The sequence below is a fragment of the Oncorhynchus kisutch genome, linkage group LG14 (genome assembly GCF_002021735.2).
Source record: "Oncorhynchus kisutch isolate 150728-3 linkage group LG14, Okis_V2, whole genome shotgun sequence".
NCBI lineage: Eukaryota > Metazoa > Chordata > Actinopteri > Salmoniformes > Salmonidae > Oncorhynchus > Oncorhynchus kisutch.
In genome coordinates, this window is record NC_034187.2 from 53,438,183 (window position 1) to 53,463,189 (window position 25,007).

At 46.2% G+C, this 25,007-nt stretch overlaps 1 protein-coding gene and 1 pseudogene across 1 annotated transcript in view; both read left to right on the forward strand.

Annotated features, from left to right (window-relative positions):
* Positions 1-25,007, forward strand: part of epha10 (EPH receptor A10) — a 182,980-nt gene that overhangs the window by 14,173 nt on the left and 143,800 nt on the right. The window lies entirely within an intron of this gene.
* LOC116353396 (rho GDP-dissociation inhibitor 1-like) lies at positions 2,547-6,080 on the forward strand (annotated as a pseudogene).

Below are 25,007 nucleotides of genomic sequence, written 5' to 3' on the forward strand. Positions count from 1 at the left end.
ACAGAGCAGCAGTGTTATGAAATCACCTCGGTGTAGCAGAGGTATTACACCAGCTAGACGTAGGCCTCTATTTTACTCCATTACTTAACCTGCAGGTAGCCTAGCGCAGTGGTTCCCAACTGTGGGTAAGGGGTGTCCGCTGTAATAGTAGAATGCACAAGGTGCGGTTTAGAAATTGAGTAGTGTATCATCAGTTTTACTCAGTCATTGTATACCTTGGAGAGCTATTTATAACTTGTCAGAAATGTCCAAAGATCAACTGGCCATTGCGGCTAAAGATTTTTTTGTTTGTTTTTTTGTAATGTCTGAGTGACTCAAATAACACATGAATAAACATTAGACATGGCAAAATGTATAGAATTGCAAGAACATTAGCTTTAAAACTGCAACAACATTTTTGTACCCATGACCAAATGTGTAGAATTGCAGGAAATTAGCTTTAAACCAACAAAAATGTTATCTTCGCTAACTAGAGGGGTGTGAACAGTTTGTGTCATGAATAGTGCTTGTACCCATAGAAATAGGGGTGGTGCGGGATGTTCCCCAATGTTGGAACGGGGCCTGAGTAAGTGGTTGAGTTTTGGGGCCAGTAACCGAAAGGTCGCTGGCAAGATGGACAAATCTACCGTTCTGCCCTTGAGCAAGGCAGTCAACCCCCAACAACAACTGCTCCTGGACGCCGATGACAGGGATGTCGATTAAGGCAGCCCTCTCACACCTCTCTGACTCAGAGGGTTTGGGTTAAATGCGGAAGACACATTTCAGTTGAATGCATTCTGTTTTGCAAGTGACTAGGTATCCTCTTTCCCTTCCCCATCTGTGGGGAAAGGTTGATTTCAACACCAACCGCTCTCTCCTCACGACACCCACCTCTCTGGCAAGAGGACCCTCCCTCTAATATCATTGTCCTGATTCCTGCGTAGCATCACTCTCCCAGACCCTAATTGATGTTGACTGGTAATGCAGTGCAGCTGGGTGCTGCTCCCCACATTAGCATGTTGTTATCTGCTTGACTGTAGCTCACTACAGCGTGGTAGAGGAGGGAGGGAGAGGGTTTGAGTTGAGATGAAGCTCTGCTTTTCGACCAACCAGCCCACCGTAGTTCCCCCCGCGTGTACAGCGCTGGCCTCTCTCTGGTCTGACCTCCATGCTGGGACTGTGTCCAATGTAGTCCAAGCCAGGACGTGTGAATCAGGCCCAGAGATCTTTATCGCAATAGAAGGTTCTGGTTAGGCTCAGTCACATGCCCTGGCTCTGTGTGTGTGATTAGGTATTGTTTCAGAGCAGCAATGAGGCTGCTGAGGTCAAAGTGCAATGAGAGAAGGATGTAAATCTATAATCATCTACCAGGATACCCTATTAACCTGGTGCCTGCCCCACAATGCATGCAAATCAGATTTATTTAAAGGATCCTAATGAGCATCTGGGAAGTGGCGTGTTGACTGCTACCACATAGTTTCTAAACCCAGTGGCCCAATATCACACGACTTCCGGGAACCCATGCGAAGCAGACTGGAGGCCAGACCAGGGTTTGAGAAGTGCAAAAGTATTCCTTAGTTGTTACAACTTACAAAAAGACTTACAAAAGGAGTGCCTTTGATTTGATGGCCTGCACATCCACGCTAGACGACCGCTAGACCTGATGATGTGTTTCTGCGCATGAACTTAGCTAGCCAACGTCGCCATGACATCGCCTACAAGCGTGAACTGGGATTTTTATTGGTTCATACCAAACCATCTTTGCTGCTACCATCTTTCAAACTCTGGCCCTGCTTGAATAGTTTGGAAATACAACATCCTTACCGCCTCCCTCCCTTGTAAAAGTAACCAATCTCACATGATTCATTAGTTAGTAGCATGTGAGGTCTCTACTACACGTCTTTTACCAATGCAGTCATTTCAGACCAGTGGTTTACCTGAAGACGAGGTACTGTAGGGGGACCAATTTTCAACCTTCACAAGTATTCAGGGAGTACGCTCAGGTGTCCCCAGTCTACCTGGCCATGCTGCTGCTCCAGTTTCAACTTCCACCTGACTGTGCTGCTGCTCTAGTTTCAACTGTTCTGCCTTATTATTATTCGACCATGCTGGTCATTTATGAACATTGAACATCTTGGCCATGTTCTGTTATAATCTCCACCCGGCACAGCCAGAAGAGGACTGGCCACCCCACATAGCCTGGTTCCTCTCTAGGTTTCTTCCTAGGTATTGGCCTTTTCTAGGGAGTTTTTCCTAGCCACCGTGCTTCTACACCTGCATTGCTTGCTGTTTGGGGTTTTAGGCTGGGTTTCTGTACAGCACTTTGAGATATCAGCTGATGTACGAAGGGCTATATAAATAAATTTGATTTGATTTGATTTGAGGTGTGCTGTTTTTAATCTTGTCCTCCTGCGATGTAACTTAATAAAGGCGTTTACATTTTTCGGTAAGACAGTGCCTTGGGGGGGGGGGGGGGGGGTTTTAAGTGTTTTGTGCTCACTACGCAACAACAGTGTTTTGCCTTGCAGTTTGTTGATCTATTTTCAACATATTGGACCAAACCTCCTGACCTGTGTATGTCTCTCTCGCTCTCAGTAGACTATGGCAGAGCAGGATCCCACCCCGGAACAGCTGGCGGCCATCGCAGCGGCCAACGAGGAAGCGGAGGGCGGGGTCAACTACAAGCCCCCCGCTCAGAAGAGTCTGCAGGAGATCCAGGAGCTGGACAAGGACGACGAGAGCCTGCGCAAATACAAGGAGGCCCTGCTGGGGAACGCCGCCGCGGCTGCAGGTTTGTGTTGCTGCTACAATTACACACATTGTAGAGACACACACTCTGCAGACACACTCATGTAATTTGGAAACACCGGCCCTGCAGACTGTTTCTCTCTCTCCCTCTCGACCTGATTAACAACAAACCCAGATCCTCAATGCACATCTCGTGCAACCATCTTTGTTTATTTTCTTATAATTCCCTCCTACTTTCAAGTCCTTCAGCAGGCTTTGTTTTCAGGGATTTAATTGAATGAGTTTGCAAATACCATAAGAGAGGGTGGGAGAGGGCAACAGGCTGGCAGTCTTGGTGCTCAGTGGGTACAGCAGTGACAGAGTTACCCCCCCAGGTGGGTCAGTAGCTGACACCTGCAACAGTCTGTGAACTAGATACAGGCTGGCAAGATACAGGCTGCTGACTGGAAAGGAGGCCAAGCCACCTGGGCTTTAGTTAGAGCTGCGGTATCAAAGACTGCGATGAACCACTGATCGCTGGTAGATATTTTCACATTGTTTTATGTCTGATACTCACTTCCATCTGTTGCAAATGTCATTATTCACAGTTGAACTGTTCTTCATGAACTGTTGTAGTTTTCTGCTTTAGCCTATTGACTTAGCCCCCTTGAGTTGATTGACGCTCCGGTGCATAACAAAAAATCCCCATCAAAATCATTCAATTTAAGCTAGAGAAGTTTTTTTTGCATTTGGATGCATCTCAATGCATGCCGTACTTCCGCATCTGAAAGTTGGCACAGCTTGAACAATGTTTGTCAGACCATGAGACATCTGGACAATGTCTTCTCATGTTAAATGTCTGTAGCTAGATGGCCACTCTTTCTTTTTTTTAACTAGGCAAGTCAGTTAAGAACAAATTCTCATTTACAATGACTGCCTACCCCGCCAAACCCTAACCCAGATGCTGGGTTAGGGTTTGGGTTAGAGACGCCCTATGGGACTCCCAATCACGGCCAGTTGTGTTACAGCCTGGAATCGAACCAAGGTCTGTAGTGACGACTCTAGCACTGAGATGCAGTGCCTTAGACCGCTGCGCCATTCGGGAGCCATTGAAAGTGGAGATTACCCATTTTGTGTCACCGTTTTAAAAACAAATGGAAGTATGAAGTATGTGCCTACCCAAACAAATGGTTTAATATGTAAAAAAAAATATATTTCCAGAGTTTTTAACTATTTTTTTATCTCCTAGATCTAGGACTGACACTTTAAAACTTATTTCTTATGATTTTGTTTTTGACTGACCTTTTTTCCATTCATGAATGTGTTATTCAATGCGTTTCTATGGGCTTTAGTATTAAAGGCCTAAATCAAACTTTTATTTAAAAAAAAATATTACCTAAAGGTGTCCTAAAATTCTAAATCAATAGTTAAATGATCCATAGTATGAGCATCTTAACCCCACAATGTCTTAGACTCTAAAGAATGAAACATGCACTGCTTATAATAGTCTTCTTTTTTTTGTGTTTACCATGAACTATTTTTACATTTTTGTACTTTGCTTTGTTTTTTTCCCTTTCTCCCAGTAGACCCCAACGCTCCCAATGTCCAGGTGACACGCTTGACCCTGATGTGTGAGACGGCGCCGCTGCCCTGACCCTTGACCTACAGGGTGTAGTAGAGCAGCACTGTGGTTGTACTGGTATTTAGAGGGCGTGTTTCTGAATACACTGAGGTGTACTTTTGAGAAAAGGCTCCATATTGAAAGACTTCTAATGTGTTTTAGTGTGAAAAGAAGCCTTTTTAGTGAGCACATGTAATATTTTCCATATGAATGTGTGGGGGTGGAACTAAAGCTTACCATTGGGGGGACAAAAGACATTGCCTCATAGTAGACGCAAATGTGCATAGTAGCCGCAACACCTGGCCACCTATGGTTTACAAACAAACGTTTTCCAGTAGACATATCAGGCATATTCCATGGGCCATTCCTAATGGATTTTTTATTATTCGAGTTAATGAGGCATTTCTTCTGCTGGTTTGAGACTCTTCTGCCCTCATATGGCCTGTAGAGCTACCTACAGGGAAGAAACCAGGGCCATAGAGCTGAACTCACATACAGGGAAGTGCCATCTAGTGGACACTATAATAGCAGGCTACAACCCTGTTGGAACACTTAGAAAATCCTGCCTTTGTGCTCGCATTTTTAAAGATGCTGAATCACTGATCTGACACCTTTCACCCATCCAGTCTAACACAATTACTTCCAGGGGAGAACTTTGTACATTGCATATATTGGAACACAATGATAGACTCCTCCTGCATTCACTCTGCCTGAGGGTCTCTGACATTCTCTTTCTGTGGTCTGGCCACCTCTTTCTCTCTGCTCAACCTCCTCAGGAGACCTGGAGTCCTTTAAGAAACAGTCCTTTGTCCTGAAGGAAGGCGTGGAGTACAAGATAAAGATCAGCTTCAAGGTGAATGAGTCTGGCCTTTTTCTAACATGACCAGTGTCAGCTTGGCCACTATCAAGCTATTTTGGACATTGAAATTCAATTGTAAGCTGAATACACACACCATGTCCCATCATGCAAGGCTGCTGTCTTATCCGAAAGGTGGATGTGTAAAGAGGATGTGACCTCATCACTGACTGTTGTCTCTGTCTGCAGGTCAACAAGGAGATTGTGTCGGGACTGAAGTATGCCCAGCAGACCTACAGGAAAGGAGTCAAGGGTAAGTTCTGCTGTTTCATTTTCTTGCTCTGTCTACTGTGAGGATTTGAGAATGCCGGATAAGGTTAAGCAATATAGTGTACCTTCCATCTAGAGGACAACATGGGGATATGACCATATTGCTTATACTTATCCAATTATCTCAGATGTCCACAACAAGTGCATCGGAGACAGGGTTAGGGATGTATCTGGGATTGGATGTTGGGAGTGGCTTGGTTAACTCAGGTGACTGTATTCGCCTGTGCACAGTAAATAGCTCAAGTTAGTAGATGAGGTATTTACATTGGCATTCCAAACGGTCATTAATTACTTGTTTATAGTTCTGGAGTGGCCATAGTATTTGTATTTGATGACGCAAGAAGTTTTTGTCAAGAGGCAACTTTGGAAAATAAATCTAAGCCCCTCTCTTTTCTCTCTTTCTCTCTGTGTAGTTGACAAGTCAGACTACATGGTGGGGAGCTACGGGCCGCGGCCGGCAGAGTACGAGTTCCTGACCCCTCTGGAGGAGGCCCCTAAAGGCATGCTGGCCCGCGGCACCTACAACATCAAGTCCAAGTTCACTGATGACGATAAGCACGACCACCTCCCTGGGAGTGGAACCTTAACATCAAGAAAGAGTGGAAAGACTGAGTCCCAGTCACTTCATTCTTCCCCCTCTTTTTATTCCCCCTCCATTATTTTGAATTCATAATAATGTGATAAGTAATTAAGGCAAATTCCTCTCTCGTCCACCCCCAATCCCTGCAGTAGTTTCATTCCAATCACGTTGTCATGCCCCCCCCCCCCACACCCACACTCCTTGTGATGCTGAGTATTGAATTTGGAGAAGCAAATCATGTGCACATCATGAATTTGTTTTGGTTAGCTTGTAATACTTTTTTTTTTAAATAAAGATTGATTTGTTAATGCTCTTGATATGGATGTCAATCAACTGTGGGAATTCCATCCTTTCCCCTCTTTACCCCCCTCCTGCGATTTGTTTTATACAACCATGATCTGCCTTGTAAAGGTGTTGCTGTGTGTTAAAGGCTGTGGTAGGTCCACACTCTGTACTCTTTGTTGGGGACGTTGCCCTCTGTCAGTGGAAAGCCTTTGAGCAGATTATATGTACCAGAGTCCACACATTAGTTTATTCTGGAACTAGTGTGAATTCCTAACCGTTAAGAGGTGGGGCAGACCAGCACTTACCGGCAGTCCACCGAGGCACTGTGACCACCTGCTGAAGGTGCAAGTGTGCCTCTTCCTGGTCAGGGTTTTCACCTCCCTACCTAGCTCATCCAGCAGCCATGTGGCCTTAAAGAGGATTCCCGTAGACTAACAATGAAGGAATGATCACAAAGAGCCATTTGCCTTTAGAACAGAACTGAAATAAAGATCCCAGAAATGTTTCGATATGCACGAAAAGCTTATTTTAAGTTGTGCACAAATTTGTTTACATCTCTGTTAGTCAACATTTCTCCTTTGCCAAGATAATCAATCCAACAGACAGGTGTGGCATATCAAGAAGCTGATTAAACAGCATTTTACAGGTACACCTTGTGCTAGGGACAATAAAAGGACACTCTAAAAATGTGCAGTTTTGTCACAGAACACAATGCCACAGATGTCTCAAGTTGGGCTAGTGTGCATTTGGCATCCTGACTGCAGGAATGTCCACCAGAGCTGTTGCCAGATAATTGAATGTTTATTTCTCTACCATAAGCCATCTCAACGTCGTTTTAGAGAATTTGGCAGTAAGTCCACCTGGCCTCACAATGCGCAGGACCATGTGTATAGGGGCATGTGGGTGTGCAGTTTGCTGATGTCAACTTTGTGAACGAAGTGCCCCATGGTGACAGTGTTGTTATGGTATGGGCAGGTATAAGCTACGGACAACGAACACAATTACATTTAAAACAAAATCTATGGCAGTTTGAATGCACGTGACGAGATCCGGGGGCCCATTGTCGTGCCAGTCATCCGCCGCCATCACCTCATGTTTCACCATGATAATGCACGGCCCCATGCCACAAGGATTTGTACACACTTCCTGGAAGCTGACAATGTCCCAGTTCTTCCATGACCTGCATACTCACCAGACACGTCACCCATTTGAGCATGTTTGGGATGCTCTGGATGGACGTGTACAACAGCGTGTTCCAGTTCCCGTCAATATCCATCAACTTCGCACGGCCATTGAAGAGGAACGGGACAACATTCCACAGGCCACAATCAACAGCCTGATCAACTCTATGCGAAGGAGATGTCGTGCTGCATGAGGCAAATGGTGGTTACACCAGATACTGACTGGTTTTCTGATTCACAACCCCACCTGATTTAAATAAAAAAATCCCAGTCAGGTGAAATCCATAGATTAGGGCCTAATGATTTTCATAAAATTGACTGATTTCCTTATATGAACTGTAACCCAGTAAAATCTTTTAAATTCAGTACACAAAACAGGCAAACACACACACATGCTGCTCATACGCACATATAGCTTTGTTACTTACACACACACACAGACACACACAATCTCGCTTAAAGCTGCAATATGTCCCTTTTTGTAGTTTTTCATGTTCAAAAGCTCTAATAAGTCTCAAGTGGTTATCCAACGTGATGCAACAGTAACAATAGTGTGCCTGAGAATAGGCTGCCTGAGAATCGCTGAATGATATTTGCTATCTTTTAGCTAAAGGAGATTCTACAATAAGTCTCGAAGGTGAAGTGTCTGCGTATTGAAAACTACAGGACTACAGCGACATCCCAGAACATCAGAGAGTCCGTGTTGAGAAGATTGGGCTCCCAATTAGATAACCCACGACTCTCTGAAGTGCCACCGCCAACAACTGCTGAGCTCTGCTCCAACTTCGAGGAGATGTCGCCACGCAACACAGGGCGCTGTAATTCCACCTTTTGAGCTGGGAAGGACCGGAGCCTTCACTGTTGTCAGACTTGGTGGGTCCCGGGAAGTGTGAAAACCTACCATAGTACTCAAAATTGTGGTCCTACAAGGAGAGGTGGGCCTACAACCTAACGTTTAAATCATGTAAATAGGGGAAGTTTGTGTGGGCAACAATAAACTTGCGTGAGAAACAATACTTGTGCATTTAAAAAAATCTAGTCATCGTGATTGTGCTTTTGGAAGGGTTTTATAATGATTTACTAAACTGTTCTCTTTTCCTGGATATCTATGCTCTTGACGGTTTACACTTCAAATTAGCAGACCTACAGGTGGATAGATATCCAGATGGACTACCCAGCACCTCTCCTCTTTCTAGCAAAGGACAGCTCTTTGCAATTTAGTCTGTAATGATAAGAAGCAACATGAAATTGCAGAACGCAGCCAAATGTTTATGATATGATTATAATGTTGTGAAAAGGGTTAACAGTACCACAGGTGATGGTTTTTGACTAACCTTCATCTCGGGCCAGCCTCTCTTCTTGCGGTCGGGCAGCCCTTTCGAGGTCTTCCTGTCCAATTCTTTGTGCACCCCTGCCTGTGGCCCTCGATGGTCTGGGGCTCTTTAAAACTGGAGTCCTACAGAAAAAAACATGTACACAACACTTGTGATTGTAGTGCTCACTACAGGATCTTTTATGTAAACAAGTTTGGGGTCACTTAGAAATGTCCTTGTTTTTGAAAGGAAAGCACTTTTTTTGTCCACTTAAAATAACATCAAATTGATCAGAAATACAGTGTAGACATTAATGTTGTAAATGACTATTGTAGCTGGAAACGGCAGATTTTTTAAATGGAATATCTACATAGGCGTACAGAGGCCCATTATCAGCAACCGTCACTCCTGTGTTCCAATGGCACATTGTGTTAACTAATCAAAGTTTATCATTTTAAAAGGCTAATTGATCATTAGAAAACCCTTTTGCCATTATGTTAGCACAGCTGAAAACTGTTGTTCTGATTAAAGAAGCAATAACTGTCCTTCTTTAGACTAATTGAGTATCTGGAGCGTCAGCATTTGTGGGTTCGATTACAGGTTCAAAGAACCTTCTTCTGAAACTCGTGAGTCTATTCTTGTTCTGAGAAATAAAGGCTATTCCATGTGAGAAATTGCCAAGAAACTGAAGATCTCGTACAGCACTGTGTACTACTCCCTTCACAGAACAGAGCAAACTGTTCTCGAATCGGCGTCCACAGTCTCAAATTTCTGGACTCCACAGCCAAACGTTGCTACCCTAGATATCACAGCGGATGTTGATTCTACGTCATCCCAGCGGTGACATACAATGAGAGCTGGGGTTTCTGGTATATCTTGTTCAAATCTAGACAAAATACTGCATTCTTGCCGGAAGGTTCTCCAAAAACACCTGTACACACATACACTAAACAAAATATGAGCTCTTCATTCAACCATTTTAAAGATGTTACAGATGATATAAGGACATCAGTCAGTTGAAGTACATTCATTAGGCCCTAATTTATGGATTTCATGTGACTGGGAATATAAATATGCATCTGTTGGTCACAGACACCTTTAAAAATATATTTAAAAAGTAGGGGCGTGGGTCAGGAAACTAGTCAGTATTTGGTGGGACCACCACTTGAAATCATGCAGCGAGACACTTCTCCTTCGCATAGAGTTGATCAGGCTGTTGATCGTGGAATGTTGCCCCACTCCTCTTTAATGGCTGTGCGAAGTTGCTGGATATTTGCGGGAACTGGAACACGCTGTCGTGCACGTCGATCCAGATGAGTATGCAGGCCATAGAAGAACTGGGCCATTTTCTGCATCCAGGAATTGTGTACAGATCCTTGCGACATGGTGAAGCAGGATCTGATGGCGGCAGATGAATGGCACAACAGTGGGCCTCAGGATCTCATCACGGTTTCTCTGAGCATTCAAATTGCCATTGCTAAAATGCAATTGTGTTCACTGTCTGTAGCTTACGCCATGGCCCTACCACCACCATGGGGGACTCTTCACAATGTTGACCTCAGCAAACCGCTGGACCACACAATGCCATACACGCTAGCTGCCATCTACCCGGTAGAGTTGAAACCGGGATTATTTTGTGAAGGGCACACTTCTCCAGCAATGTGCCAAGGTGAGCATTTGCCCACTGAAATCGCTTACGACGCTGAACTGCAGTCAGGTCAAGACCCTGGTGAGGAACGATGAGCTCACAGATGAGCTTCCCTGAGACGGTTTCTGACAGTTTGTGCAGAAATTCTTCGGTTGCGAAGTACATTTTGTTCAGTGTAGTTACGCAGTGCAGGTTTAACCAGAAAAATCTCACTTAAACACATATGCACATGTCATTATTACACACACACACACACACACACACACACACACACACACACACACACAGGCTTTCTTACTGTACACACATGAACACAGTCTTTCTGCATACTTATGCACACATACACACGCAGAGTGTACACAAACATGTTGAAAGTACTATAATACTGTAGAGCGCTTTACACACACAGCTCTTGTGTTGGTGGCTTGAGTCGTTTCCCCTGAATGCTGGCCGGTTGGCTTGGAAGCTCTGTTCTAATTTGATGTTGTGACAGCGATGAATTGCTGTGAAAGCAATGTGTTTCTGAAGGCTGGGTTTGGCAGCCCTGTAAGTGGGGCTCGCCACAGGGGGGGAATTTGCTTCTGTCTGTTGTTCCGCTTCCTTTCCATCCAATCTGTATTATTAGAGATCATTTGCCACGTTCATACACGTACCTGTCCTAATAAGAATGAAATGCCCAATTTACACAATTGTATTTTAGATTTTTTTTTTTTACTTAAAGGGTCACAGTAAGGTAAGCCATTCTGATCCTGTAGGTCAATAATTGGGCAAACAATCAGAATTGTATGAATGTAGCCATTGTGCTTTTTAGTGGATCTTCATAATGTATTCCTGGTATTGAATGTCTTTCTGGTCTGTTTGTGTGTGTGTTCATGTTTTTGAAATCATGTTGTGTAATTCTTTGTTTGTCAATTTGTGTTTCTTTGTGTCTCCTCGGATTTCTGCATGCACCTGTGTGTGTGTGTGTGTGTGTTTGTGTGTGTGTGTGCATCCCCACATTACCATGCGTCTCACATCCCAGGCTTAGTTAACGAGAACTAATACGAGTGGGGCCCCTGTAGGCAGTGCGGGGTGTCTTCCCCTCCTCACGCAGTCAATCTGGAGCTCGTGGCCGCTCTCTCATTCCCCACGCGTTGACGCTAACACACCTTGGCATCTCATCGGGATCTCATTTACTGCTCCCCCTCCTCCCCTCCCCTCCGTAATCACCCATTCTGCAGAGGAGAGAAGATGGGGAGTCGCAGCCCGAGTTAAAACTGCAGCGTAGCCTCTGGGTGCATCGGGTTCATCCTCAAATAGGGGTTTAGTTTTTGAGATGCCCCTACCTGAGGTAAAACAAAACACAACCATGTTTTTTTTTCTCGAATTTCTCCCATTTATGAAATGTACGGTTGGGGATTTTTTTTTTACTGCGAAGGTGGTTATATCTATAGATGTTGTGACACACCAAACCCCTAACTTCAAAATAAGCTCATGTAACCAAATATTACAAGCTAATACTAGTAGTCGATGGACTGCATACACACCTATATCGTCATGAATCATGTCTTGGAGGCACCTCTGAAGAGTGATCACTGGCTGGCACAGCCACAAAGTCATCCAATCTGATTTTAAACCTCACCTTAACCACACTGCTAACCATAATGCCCAACCCTAACCTTAACCACACCGCTAACCATAATGCCCAACCCTAACCTTAACCACACCGCTAACCATAATGCCCAACCCGAACCTTAACCACACCGCTAACCATAATGCCCAACCCTAACCTTAACCACACCGCTAACCATAATGCCCAACCCTAACCTTAACCACACCGCTAACCATAATGCCCAACCCCAACCTTAACCACACCGCTAACCATAATGCCCAACCCTAACCTTAACCACACCGCTAACCATAATGCCCAACCCTAACCTTAACCACACCGCTAACCATAATGCCCAACCCTAACCTTAACCACACCGCTAACCATAATGCCCAACCCTAACCTTAACCACACCGCTAACCATAATGCCCAACCCTAACCTTAACCACACCGCTAACCATAATGCCCAACCCTAACCTTAACCACACCGCTAACCATAATGCCCAACCCTAACCTTAAATGAAGACCAAAAAGCTCATTTTAGTTTTCATGTTCTTCAATTTAGCAAATTTAAGACTTATGACAATCGTTAACCTGCCTTTATTTATCTGCAGACTTTAACCAGCTTAAAGCACTGGCCCCATGACAGACAGTCAACTCATTTTGATTCTCTGCTTCATTATGCTATCCTGAACTCTCTGAAATGAATTGTGGTACATGCTCCAAAAGCAGACGACCCGAAGTAGTCACCTTCCTTTGCGTCTAATTTGACAAATTTGCTGTGATTGGTGCAAACCCCACTTTTTTTTGTGAGTGTCAACGTGTGGGCTCAGATCCCCGGTTCTTCTCTGTTGGCTGAGGCAGAGGGGTTCTGGAGCTGACAGTGGTGACCTCGCTGTGTGCGAAAGGTCGCAGTGATTTGTGAAGTTGGCAGGCGTGTCTATGACATTCTCCCTCTGGGCTTTTTGGTGCCATCTCATTTTGATGGCAGGGCGCGAGCGAGAGGAAAGGAGGAGAGGAAATTAGCCAGGTCCATGGTGAGAGAAAGGAGGGCGTAAACGAAGGGGAGGGTGGAGGTGAGGGAAACTGGGATGAGAGAAACAAGGGAGCATCCTAACCTGTCACCTTACCTTTGGTACATACAGCAGCTCTCCAATAAGGGATTTTGTAGCCTAATAAAGTCCAACAGTTCCCACAATGACTCGCTGCTCTCTAAGGCATTTGCTTACTTACCAAAGGCTAACATTGACTTTGCGATGGATTGATTGATTGTGTCTGTCTGTCTTTAAAGCTTGATTTTCCTTTGTTCCCCTGTAAGGACGGATTCTTGTGTGTGTGTGTGTGTGTGTGTGTGTGTGTGTGTGGATAAATTAGCTAATGCTAATGCTTTAGCCCCATTGGATAGTGAGGAATGATTAGGGGACGTTATACTGGTTCTAGTTGAGAATGGGGGTATTTGGGATAGATGGGTCTCAATGGCAGATTCTGACTTAGGAATAAAGAACAATAGTGTGTGTGTCATTTTTAGCATGTGTAGAGGACGTCACGCTGCTTGCTTAGTGCGTACCACTTCCGATTCGGGCCATACTTGGCGCAAACTCGCTACCCCTTCTTCCCAAACACGCGACTGTCCTTCAAGCGTCTTAGCCGATCGCGCCACTTCAAAAGCTCGCTAATGAGGCCACGCCCGCGGAACACCCGATGTTTCACACATCTCCACGCGCTACACATGAGTGGGTACTATAGGTATTGCAGCGTGAGAAGCCTTAACATGCTCCACTCTGCTCTGGGTGTTTCCATCGTCCACCACCCAAGCTGTTCAAACGAGCAGGGGTTCAATGAAGCCACTACGGTCAATATTCAGTAGCTGCTAAACTCAAAGTGGAGATGAACATGGAGAGTGGGACTCTGGGGAGCTGGTCAAGACAGTAGCAGGGGTCGGAGAGAAGAAATGTGTGCCCCTCCACTTGCACCACACATATTACAACACCCACCCACATAAAAACATCTCACATGAATGCAAGCACATACATTAATACACACACTCCCCCCCCCCCCCCCCTTCTTACAAGGCATGTGGTTTTGTAAAGGTTCTATTCAGGTTTAATGTATAAAAGGCCTCATTAATATAGAACACACTTTTACCTTGGGAAAGGGAGGGAGTGCTGCTGTTTTGTTTTCCATTGGTTTACGACGTTGCCTTGACGAATGCATTCGCTCGTCTGTGTATACTGTACAGTGATTTGAGTGGTTGTCTGGGAGACGATTTCATGCAAAGGGACTTAGCTCCTCAACATATTCTATACAGTATATTATGTAGTCCAAGTGGAATTGAATTGATTACTTTAGTCCATTTGAAAGTGGTTTTTAGTCCAGAAATAGGCTTAATCTGATGCTTAGAAACCGGCCCTGAAAGTACTCAACTTTTATGCTTTTGGCATACGAGATGAGTGGGAAAGGAAAAGATGACTTCTTCCATAGGTCCTATAGTACCAGTCTCTCTAGCTAACATCCCACTCCTTGCCCCTTCTTGCCACTGCCAAAGATACTGCACTCCTCAAGCTCATTAATGATAGAACGTTCATATTTGAAGATTGGCAGAAATGATCTTTGGCACATGACATGGACGACAGGAAGTGGATTAGCTAAAGAGGCTGGTACCGAGGTTATATAGCGACCGAATGTGCCCTTTCCTATTACCAAAGGTTGAATGTGCTGGTTCTTTTCTCACAGCTGTTGGCTTTGAGACGATCGGCCTCAATCTAGCCTGGTTTAGACTTCAGCATTACCTGCTGTGTCACAGGTCAGGGTGAGGGCACAGAGGAACACACACACACACACACACACACACACACACACACACACACACACACACACACACACACACACACAATGACTACTCCTCAATGTCTCCATTACACAGCAAATGATCAGAATATCCACAGTGTACCTCAGATGTATTTTGTTGTATCCTGACATGGAAGTACTGCATCTCGCTGCCACTGTTGAGCCATCCACTAGAATGTAAACCTCTGAGATTTGAGTTCTGCGGCTTGTAGAACATGACATGAGGGTCTGTGCCATGTGCCCATCTATCCAGGGATTCCATATTGGACAGACATATGTGAAAACAGAATGCCGTGTCCACCGTCCACCCCTGCTAATGTCTGTATCCCATCACATGAGCCTCCCCTCTCCCCATCACGCTGTGTCGGTGCTCGCCTCGCCGGGCCTGACTCTTTGGGGGGTGGGGGTGGGTTCGTCAGGCTGAGAGTGCTTCTAATGGGCTTTTCATGTCCGCCCGCTAGTCCAATGCTGCGGCGACGTCCGCAACGACAGTGTGTTCCAGGTTGAAGGCGACTTCTGACAATGACATTTCTCACTTCTCGCCCCCTAAAGCATTTTGACGGGCCTGTGGGCTACTCTCTGTGTCAAATCCGCGCCTCATTTCATACTCGTGGCATCGTGTTCCTCCTCCTCCTCCGTCGTCAACACGCCTCGTGCTGCGAATGTGACGTTGTACAATGCGCCAGAGCAGACGTCTCCGTAATGCACTGATTTCATCCACGTTTCAAAGGGGAAAAACCACTGTGTTAGCCATAGGAGGTCACACACTTCGCATGTGAGTGATTGCATTTTTTCCCCAAGCAGACAGGGTTGGGCTTTAAAGCAACCAATACATGTTTGATTGGAAGGCCTCCTGGGTTGAATTGATACAAAAACAAGGTTCTTGTGTTTTGAAAGGCACGTTTGTGAAGAGATTGATCACACTTGGCGCTAACATAACAGGAGTCCCATCCAGTGACAAAGAAAAGGTCTGGTGCAATCAGAGAGAAATATCCTCGCTCCTAATCAGGCGCTTATCAGCGCCGTCAGCTCCTCAGTTAAACAGCGTGCTTACTGATTAGGCTTTTAGGCACAAGTACCACTGGCTTCAATTAAATGCGCTGTGTATACACACGTATACCCACATACAGTTCATTCACACCCACACACACCCGACGTGTCTTTGTGTGCAATCCTGCCCCGTTCCCTATCCCCTTCTGGTAATGACAGCCATGTAGGAAATTCAGCTGGCAGGGGCACATGAAGCATTACCCCCCCCCCCCCCCCCCCCCCCCCCCCCCCCCCCCTTTGGAGAGGCATTTAACCTTTCAAACTCAGACCAGGGGAACTTAACACACGCTCACCTCACCATCTCAGTTACAATGGGGCCCGCCGTTCCCCCTGTCCTCCCCTCTCCCCTCCTCCTCAGTGTGGGTTTTGACCAGTGACCTGGAATATTACCCGACCTTTTTAACACACGCTCACCTCACCATCTCAGTTACAATGGGGCCCGCCGTTCCCCCTGTCCTCCCCTCTCCCCTCCTCCTCAGTGTGGGTTTTGACCAGTGACCTGGAATATTACCCGACCTTTTTAACACACGCTCACCTCACCATCTCAGTTACAATGGGGCCCGCCGTTCCCCCTGTCCTCCCCTCTCCCCTCCTCCTCAGTGTGGGTTTTGACCAGTGACCTGGAATATTACCCGACCTTTTTAACACACGCTCACCTCACCATCTCAGTTACAATGGGGCCCGCCGTTCCCCCTGTCCTCCCCTCTCCCCTCCTCCTCAGTGTGGGTTTTGACCAGTGACCTGGAATATTGCCCGACCTTTCTAACACACGCTCACCTCACCATCTCAGTTACAATGGGGCCCGCCGTTCCCCCTGTCCTCCCCTCTCCCCTCCTCCTCAGTGTGGGTTTTGACCAGTGACCTGGAATATTGCCTGACCTTTCTAACACACGCTCACCTCACCATCTCAGTTACAATGGGGCCCGCCGTTCCCCCTGTCCTCCCCTCTCCCCTCCTCCTCAGTGTGGGTTTTGACCAGTGACCTGGAATATTGCCCGACCTTTCTAACACACGGTTTCCTCTGCGATGAATAAATACATAAATCACACGGCTCTGGCTCGGTCGCTTTTACAACCTGCCTCCCTCCCTCCCTCCCTCCCTCACCCCTGTCCCACCCACACCCCGCCAACGAGCAGAGTAGGTTCCTCTGAAGTGGCTACCCCCCCAGGAGACGGCTGTTCACAATGAAAGGGTCTTAGCCGTGGGGTCCTTGGCGAGAGCAGTGTAGGTGGTGGATATCTGTAATGGGCTGAGTGTCTGTAACCTGCCAGCACGGGCCCCTTAGTATTCAGTTGTTCAGCGGAGAGGGAGAGGGAGAGGGAAGGGGGGGGGGGATAGAGAGGGGAGGAGGGTGACTGTACACACACACACTGGATGATTTCGCTGAAGGGTAAAGAAGGTCATTGTGTGTTTCATTGCTGCTTGTGTGGAACTACACTGTATTGGAACAATTGTGGATTTAATAAATATATGCTGGGTTCATTTGGGCATTTATTTATTTTATTTAACCTTTTATTTTACTAGGCAATTCGGTTAAGAACAAATTCGTATTTACAATGACGGCCTACCAAAAGGCCTCCTGCGGGGACGGGGGATACAAAAAATCTATAAATATAGGACAAAACACACATCACGACACGAGAGACACTACATAAAGAGAGACCTAAGACGACAACATAGCAAAAGCAGCAACGCATGACAACACAGCATGGTAGCAACACAACATGGTAGCAGCACAAAGCATGGTATACATATGAAATACAACAGCACAAAGGACAAGAAGGTAGAGACAACAATACATCAGGTTGACGCAGCCACAACTGTCAGTGAGTTTCCATGATTGAGTCTTTGAATGAAGAGAGTGAGATAAAACTGTCCAGTTTGAGTGTTTTTTTGCAGCTCGTTCCAGTCGCTAGCTGCAGGGAACTGAAAAGAGGAGCGACCCAGGGATGTGTGTGCTTTGGGGAACTTTAACAGAATGTGACTGGCAGAACGGGTGTTGTATGTAGAGGATGAGGGCTGCAGTAGATATCTCAGATAGAGGGGAGTGAGGCCTAAGAGGGTTTTCTAAATAGGCATTTTATAAGCATCTTGCGACAGGTGTACAGAGATGACCAGTTTCCAGAGGAGTACAGAGTGTAGTGATGTGTCCTGTAAGGAGCATTGGTGGCAAATCTGATGGCCAAATGGTAAAGAACATCTAGCCGTTCGAGAACACCCTTAACTGCCGATCTATTTATCATGTCTCTGTAATCTAGCATGGGTGGGAGGGTCATCTGAATCAGGGTTAGTTTGGCTGCTGGGGTGAAAGAGGAGGGATTACGATAGAGTAAACCAAGTCCAGATTTAACTTTGGCCTGCAGATTTGATATGAGCTGAGGGATGGACAGTGTACCGTCTAGCCATACTCCCAGATACTTGTATGAGGTGACTACCTCAAGCTCTAAACCCTCAGAGGTAGTAATCACACCGGTGGAGAGAGGGGCATTCTTCTAACCAAACCACATGTCCTTTGTTTTGGAGGTGTTCAGAACAAGGTTAAGGGTAGAGAAAGCTTGTTGGACACTAAGAAAGCTTTGTTATAGAGCATTTAACACAAAATCCAGGGAGGGGCCAGCTGAGCATAAGACTATGTCATCTGCATATAAATGGATGAGAGAGCTTCCTACTGCCTGAGCTATGTTGGTGATGTATATTGAGAAGAGCATGGGGCCTAGGATCGAGCCTTGGGGTACTCCCTTGGTGACAGGCAGTGGCTGAGACGGCAGATTTTCTGACTTTATACACTGCACTCTTTGAGAGAGGTAGTTAGACAAAACCAAGCCAAAAACCCCTCAGAGACTCCAATATTCCTTAGCTGGCCCACATGAATGGAATGGTCTATCGTACCGTATCAAAGGTCAATGGAAATAGCAGCACAACACGGCAATGGTGACACCATTTAAGGTTGCAGTGACGGGTACTGTACAAAGTAGGTCACATGCATGTCCCCAGCTCTCCTTTCTGTCATTAACTCAACATACTATACTTTAGGAACCCCCATGCTGTGTGGATACCATTTACACACATAGAAATGATGTCCCTGTGGCAAAACACACACACACACACACACACAGAGAAATAAATGTCAAATACCGAACTGTTTTTCCTCCCTCGTTCACTTCATTATATGGCTTTCCACCAGCCTCTCTCCAGCCTCAAGCAGAAACACAGCACTGTAGCCATGGTTATTAGAGGCCAAAGATGCATGAAGGGAGAATGTGTGTGTGCTCGCGCCAAAGATGCATGAGGGCAGAATTAGTCCTCCGCTGGAGCTTCAAGCGCAAGGCATGTCTCCGAATGGAATTGTGTGTAATTATTGACGCTCCCTGCCGTGTAATGTGTTGGCTTAGTGTGTTTGCCTCTGTGTCTGCTCTGGGTTTTCCTTCCGTTTGCGGTCTCTGTGAGTGTTCTTTTTTTAAAAATCCAGTCTTGCAACTCCAGGATTGTGGTTTCGATTCCCAGGACCACTCACACGTAACATTTGTGCACACACCGACTAAGTGGCTTTGGACAGAAAGTGTCTGCTAAATGGTATATATTATTAGGGATATTTATGTTAGTGAGGGCTCGTGTAAGAGGTGGCGGTGTTTGTGGCACGTTCAGTGTGTCGAGGTGCATCTTTGATTTCTAGAGTCTTTGGTCGTACTTGCGTGCTCGTCTGTAACGATGGTGTGTGAGGTGAGATGCGCTGAGGGGTAAGGATGTAATGTGTGGTCAGATGGTCAGAGGGTGAGGTGGCTAGTCTCTCTCTGGGGCAGATGGGGCCAACACAGGAAGTGCCAGTAGCCAGCTCTTCTCCTCCCCTCAGTCACCAATACTAACTGCCATAACCACCACAGCCAGGAGGGGAGGAGAAAGAGCTCTCGGTACACACACGCTCTCAGTGTACACACAATGCACATGCCGAGTTAAGCAAAGAAATGCGAACATACACTGGTTCTACAGGCACACTTCCTCTGATTTAATTCTTTCCATTTCTGGATCTCCCTCTGTCCCCCTCTGTGTTCCTCTGTGTCCCTTTGTGTCCCTCTGTGTCCCTCTGTCTCCCTCTGTCTCCCTCTGTGTTCCTCTGTCTCCCTCTGTGTTCCTCTGTCTCCCTCTGTGTCCCTCTGTGTCCCTCTGTCACACTCTGTGTCCCTCTGTGTCCCTCTGTCTCCCTCTGTGTTCCTCTGTGTTCCTCTGTGTCCCTCTGTGTCCCTCTGTGTCCCTCTGTCTCCCTCTGTGTCCCTCTCTCTCCCTCTGTGTCCCTCTGTGTCCCTCTGTGTCCCTCTGTGTCCCTCTGTCTCCCTCTGTCTCCCTCTGTGTTCCTCTGTGTCCCTCTCTCTCCCTCTGTGTCCCTCTGTCTCGCTGTATCTTTCTGTCCGTCTTTAAAGGGATACTTTGGGGTTTTGGAAACAAGTCGGATGAACTCATGGACACTGTGCAAAGCTGTTACCATAGACTTTCAGTCGTTGTGCTAATGCTAGTTAGCAATAGCGCTAGCGCCAGCTAGTGAGTCGTTTTTTTCCCCCTCCCGTTCCTTTTGTATCAAGTTTGAGTCTCCTTGAGTTGACCTTCAGAGAGCCACAGCCCATTAGCCCGACAGAAAGACAGGAGTGGAGTAGTAATTCAACACTAACCAGGCCCGCTCCTCCACCCCATCCACAGTGACAGACAGCACACTCAGAGAGGACCCACTGACATGCTGACATGCTGGCAGGCTTCAGAGTAGAAAGAGTGTGTGTGTGTGTGTGTGTGTGTGTGTGTGTGTGTGTGTGTGTGTGTGTGTGTGTGTGTGTGTGTGTGTGTGTGTGTGTGTGTGTGTGTGTGTGTGTGTGTGTGTGTGCGTGTGTGTGTGTGTGTGTGCTTCCCTGCGTGTCTGTGTGTTTGAGGGAACGTAGGCTGTGCATTGTGTTTTGCGTGTTTCCTCACACTACCCCACACTGTTCCAGAGTAGAGATGTGCAGTAGCCCCAGGTTTTCTGATCCAGCAGCCTGAGATGCTCGTGCAGCACCCTGTTTTGTGTGTGAATGATCCGTGTTTTAGTGTGGGACTCTGTGGCAGTGGACCACAACACACACACACACACAGACACACACACACACACACACACCAGTAGCATCAACATCCATTCATTACCTCCAGACTCCCTCCAGCTCCTCCTGTCTTTCTCTCTCTGTTCCTCTCTCCCTCTCTTTGTTACACCAGGTCTGCCGTGGGAGAAGGAAAAACAGCCAAAAGCTCCAAAAGGAAGCCGTAACTAGGGTTTAAACAATTTATAGTGAGTAATATTTACCCTGTGTATCCTCTACCGGTTGGTCAGAGCTCTGCGCTCTGAAAGAGTAGAGAATAGTTTCTTTCTTTCTCGATCAGCCACAGAAGAGTGCACAATGCGCTCTGAAACGTGTCCTCGGCTGGTCGGAACAGAGGAACATGACTACTCTCTTGTCATCACACCGACCACAAAACCACACTCCCTCCGCAGGAAAAACTTTGGCAGCATAAACCAACAGTGTTGTTTCGTCCAACTCAAGCTGTGACGCAGTGCTTAGTTAATGTTCAGGGCTGGATTCCAGTCTGAACTGGACTGGTACTTCTCCCACTGCTCTCAAACATTACCTGATCGCTTGAAGCATCCTGTCCCGGCTTGCAGATCCGCGAGGAAGTTATATCAGCCAGGGATGATTTCGATTGGAATCCAGCCCAGACGTCTGCTGAACCCTCCTCCGTCCCCCGTTGCCCTCGTTCTTGTTTTGTTTTATTTCCAACCTGTGTGTGAGGCTGCAAGCACACGCACCTCCACTTTGCAAAAACAAGGAAACAGGTCTTATCTGCAGGCTGAAAAACTGGAAAAAATTGGAGTATTGCATTTGCATTTTAATTCGCCCTCAATCACGCGTGTTTGGTGTTGTCTGAAATTGTCTCCTGTTTTTCCCTCTTCTGTGTTTATAGAGGCTCTCTGAGGCTAGCCTTAAATTCCAATCTGCCTGTTTCGGCAGTATATGGAGATTAGGCCTCTCTCTCTCTCTCTCTTTCTCCTGGCCCTTCTCTCTGTCCCGCCCCCTCTCTTTCTCGCTCTTTCCCTTTCTCTCTTTTTTCACCTCATCCCCCTGTCTCTTTCCATCGGTCCCCTTGTTCATTGGTTCCCGGGGAATTAAAAGGCGCACATTTCATTAGTGATGCCATACTGCCACAGAATGAGCTCCAACGCCTTTGGACAGCCACCGGAGTCACGGACCCTCCCTGCTACCCTCCGCCACTGGAGTCACGGACCCTCCCTGCTACCCTCCGCCACCGGAGCCACCCGCCACCCGTTCTTGTTCCCTCTGATGTACGCAGCAGATCTACATAAACATAAGGTTATTCTGGCAGATTGTGGGCCTTCAGAGCAAACCAACTTCTCATACATGCATGAGTGAAGGTCGGAGGTCGGAGTGAAACCGCCTCACTCTCCAGCTTTATTGAGTTTACCTTCTATCGTGTCAATATCTGTACTGAACAAAAAAAATATGAACGCAACATGTAAAGTGTTGGTCCCGTTTTTCAAGAGCTGAAATAAAAGATCCCAGAAATGTTCCATACGTACAAAAAGCGTATTTCTCTCAAATGTTGTGCACAAAATTTGTTTATATCCCTTTTAGTGAGCATTTCTCCTTTGCCAAAATAATCCAGCCACCTGACATGTGGCATATCAAAAAGCTGATTAAACAGCATGATCATTACAGTGCACCTTGTGCTGGGGACAATAAAAGGCCACTCTAAAATTTGCTCCCAACGCCTACCCATGGCTGCGCCTCTTCCCAGTCACGTGAGATCCATAGATTAGGTCCTAATGAATTTATTTAAATTGACTGATTTCCTTCTATGAACTGTAACTCAGTAAAATCGTTGAATTTGTTGCTCAGTGTATTATGATTTCACAGTAGATGTCGATATGCAGTTTGCGGCGGAAACAAATCGGTCTTGACGCTGGCTGATATGTAGGTGGCATTTCTTTTACACTCATCCCTTGTATGTTCACAATTATGCTCAGTCCCACATTGGCTTCATTTATCCTTTTATAATATAATTTTTTATCCAAAATCAAATTAGTCATGCGAGCATCCATTTTTCGTATGGGTGGCCTCAGCGGGAATCAAACCCACGATCATTGACTTTATGTGCCATGCTCTACTGACGAAGCCACGTGGGACTTTGGGTCGGGCTGGGTATTTTATTTTTGACTTTCTAAGTGTTCCAACAATGTTCATCCCCAGTTCCATTTTCATAAAAACCTTTCGTAAAAATACAAAATACATGTTTTATTGTCACATACACTGGATAGGTGCAGTGAAACGTGTTGTTTTACAGGATCAGACATAGTAGTACGCACCCCGGGAGCAAAATAGGGTTAAGTTCCTTGTTAAAGGACACATCAACAGATGTTCTACCTTGACGGCTTGGGTATTCTAACCAGAAACCTTTGTTACTGGCCCTACACTCTAACCGCTACTCGTCTGCATCTGATTGGCAGATCTGAAAGGGAGTCAGGTTTTAGCATGTCATAATTGGACAAAAGTCCCCCAAGAGCCCCTCCCTCCTCATTCAGACCGAAACATTGGAGGGCTGTTTTGAAGCGTAGAAATAGAATGACCCCTCTAACATCTGTCCTCATTTGGGTCTCTCCCCCAGCCTAGGTCACTGACTCTAAATGACAGGGTTGATATTTGAGAGCATCTTTGACTGGCAATATGCGACAGACAGACAGACAGACAGACAGGTCTGTCATCCTCTCATGTCAATGTATACTGTAATAGGAGCCTACATAAGAGGCTTATTCAAATGGCCCAATCAATCCATTTGGCTCAGCGATGGAGATTGGTGTAAGAGCCTTAGGCAGAGAACCATGTCGTTCTCTACTAGGCTGAAAACAAGCTGGCGCATATATTAATGAGCTGCATTCTATCTGAGGCGCATACATGCTTCCCCAAAGCCCCTACGTCCCTTTCAGGTGTCCTCGTTGGTTCCTGTGCATTCCCCCGTCGTTGATTGGTCGACACAAACCCTGGGTCTACGGCAGAGCCCCTCAGAGGGGTGGTTGACCTCTGACCCCTGTGTAACGATGGGCCGATAGGTGTCAGGAGGCTATTGGAGGGCAGCCACATCTGACCATTAAGCCCCAGGACGTCAACAAGTGCCCTTGAAACTGTTCAGATGTTGGGACTGACCCCCATGGCCTATAGAGGAAGTTAGTTTACATAGAGGGGAGAGGAGTTAGAGGGGTCATTCTATTCCTACGCTTCAATACAGCCCTCCGGTGTGATTCAGAGCTAGTGGATTGGAACATAGAGAAGAAACCATAGGAAGGTACAACACTAGGGCCATTCTGTTAGCCGTATATGAATATAACGACAGGTTGCATGTACAGTTCTTCGAAAGAAGGCGATTAGGCGGCCAATACGTTGCAGTAAACCTTAGTGAACTATGAGCCAGAATATATTTACAAAGGAATACATGTAGGAGCAATCGGCATTGTACATCAGGACACACAACTGCAACACGTTTTGACTAGTGGTCTTCCCATATGGCTCCTTAGGCGTAGCCCGAGGACATGATACAAATGTCTGTTGAGTTGTATTGTTTATACTGTAGGTTGAACAGCATGGTAGCCCTGAGGTGGCAGGGTAGCCTAGTGGTTAGAGCGTTAGACTAGTAACCGGAAGGTTGCAAGTTCAAATCCCCTGAGCTGACAAGGTACAAATCTGCCCCTGAACAGGCAGTTAACCCACTGTTCCTAGGCCGTCATTGAAAATAAGAATTTGTTCTTATCAACTGACTTGCCTAGTTAAATAAAGGTAAAAGACATTTTAAAAATTGTTTGCTGTTACTTGCCTCATATGACAATCTACTGTACAAGTGATCAGACAACAAGCGTGTCGACAGGACTATAATTATCCAGGCCATCTGGAGCAGTTTTGACAGTTTATGCGTGAATGGTGGTGGACTTCTCCCCCTCGGCGGTAACAGAATCGACTAATTGCTGTCATCTGAGCCGTTGTGTT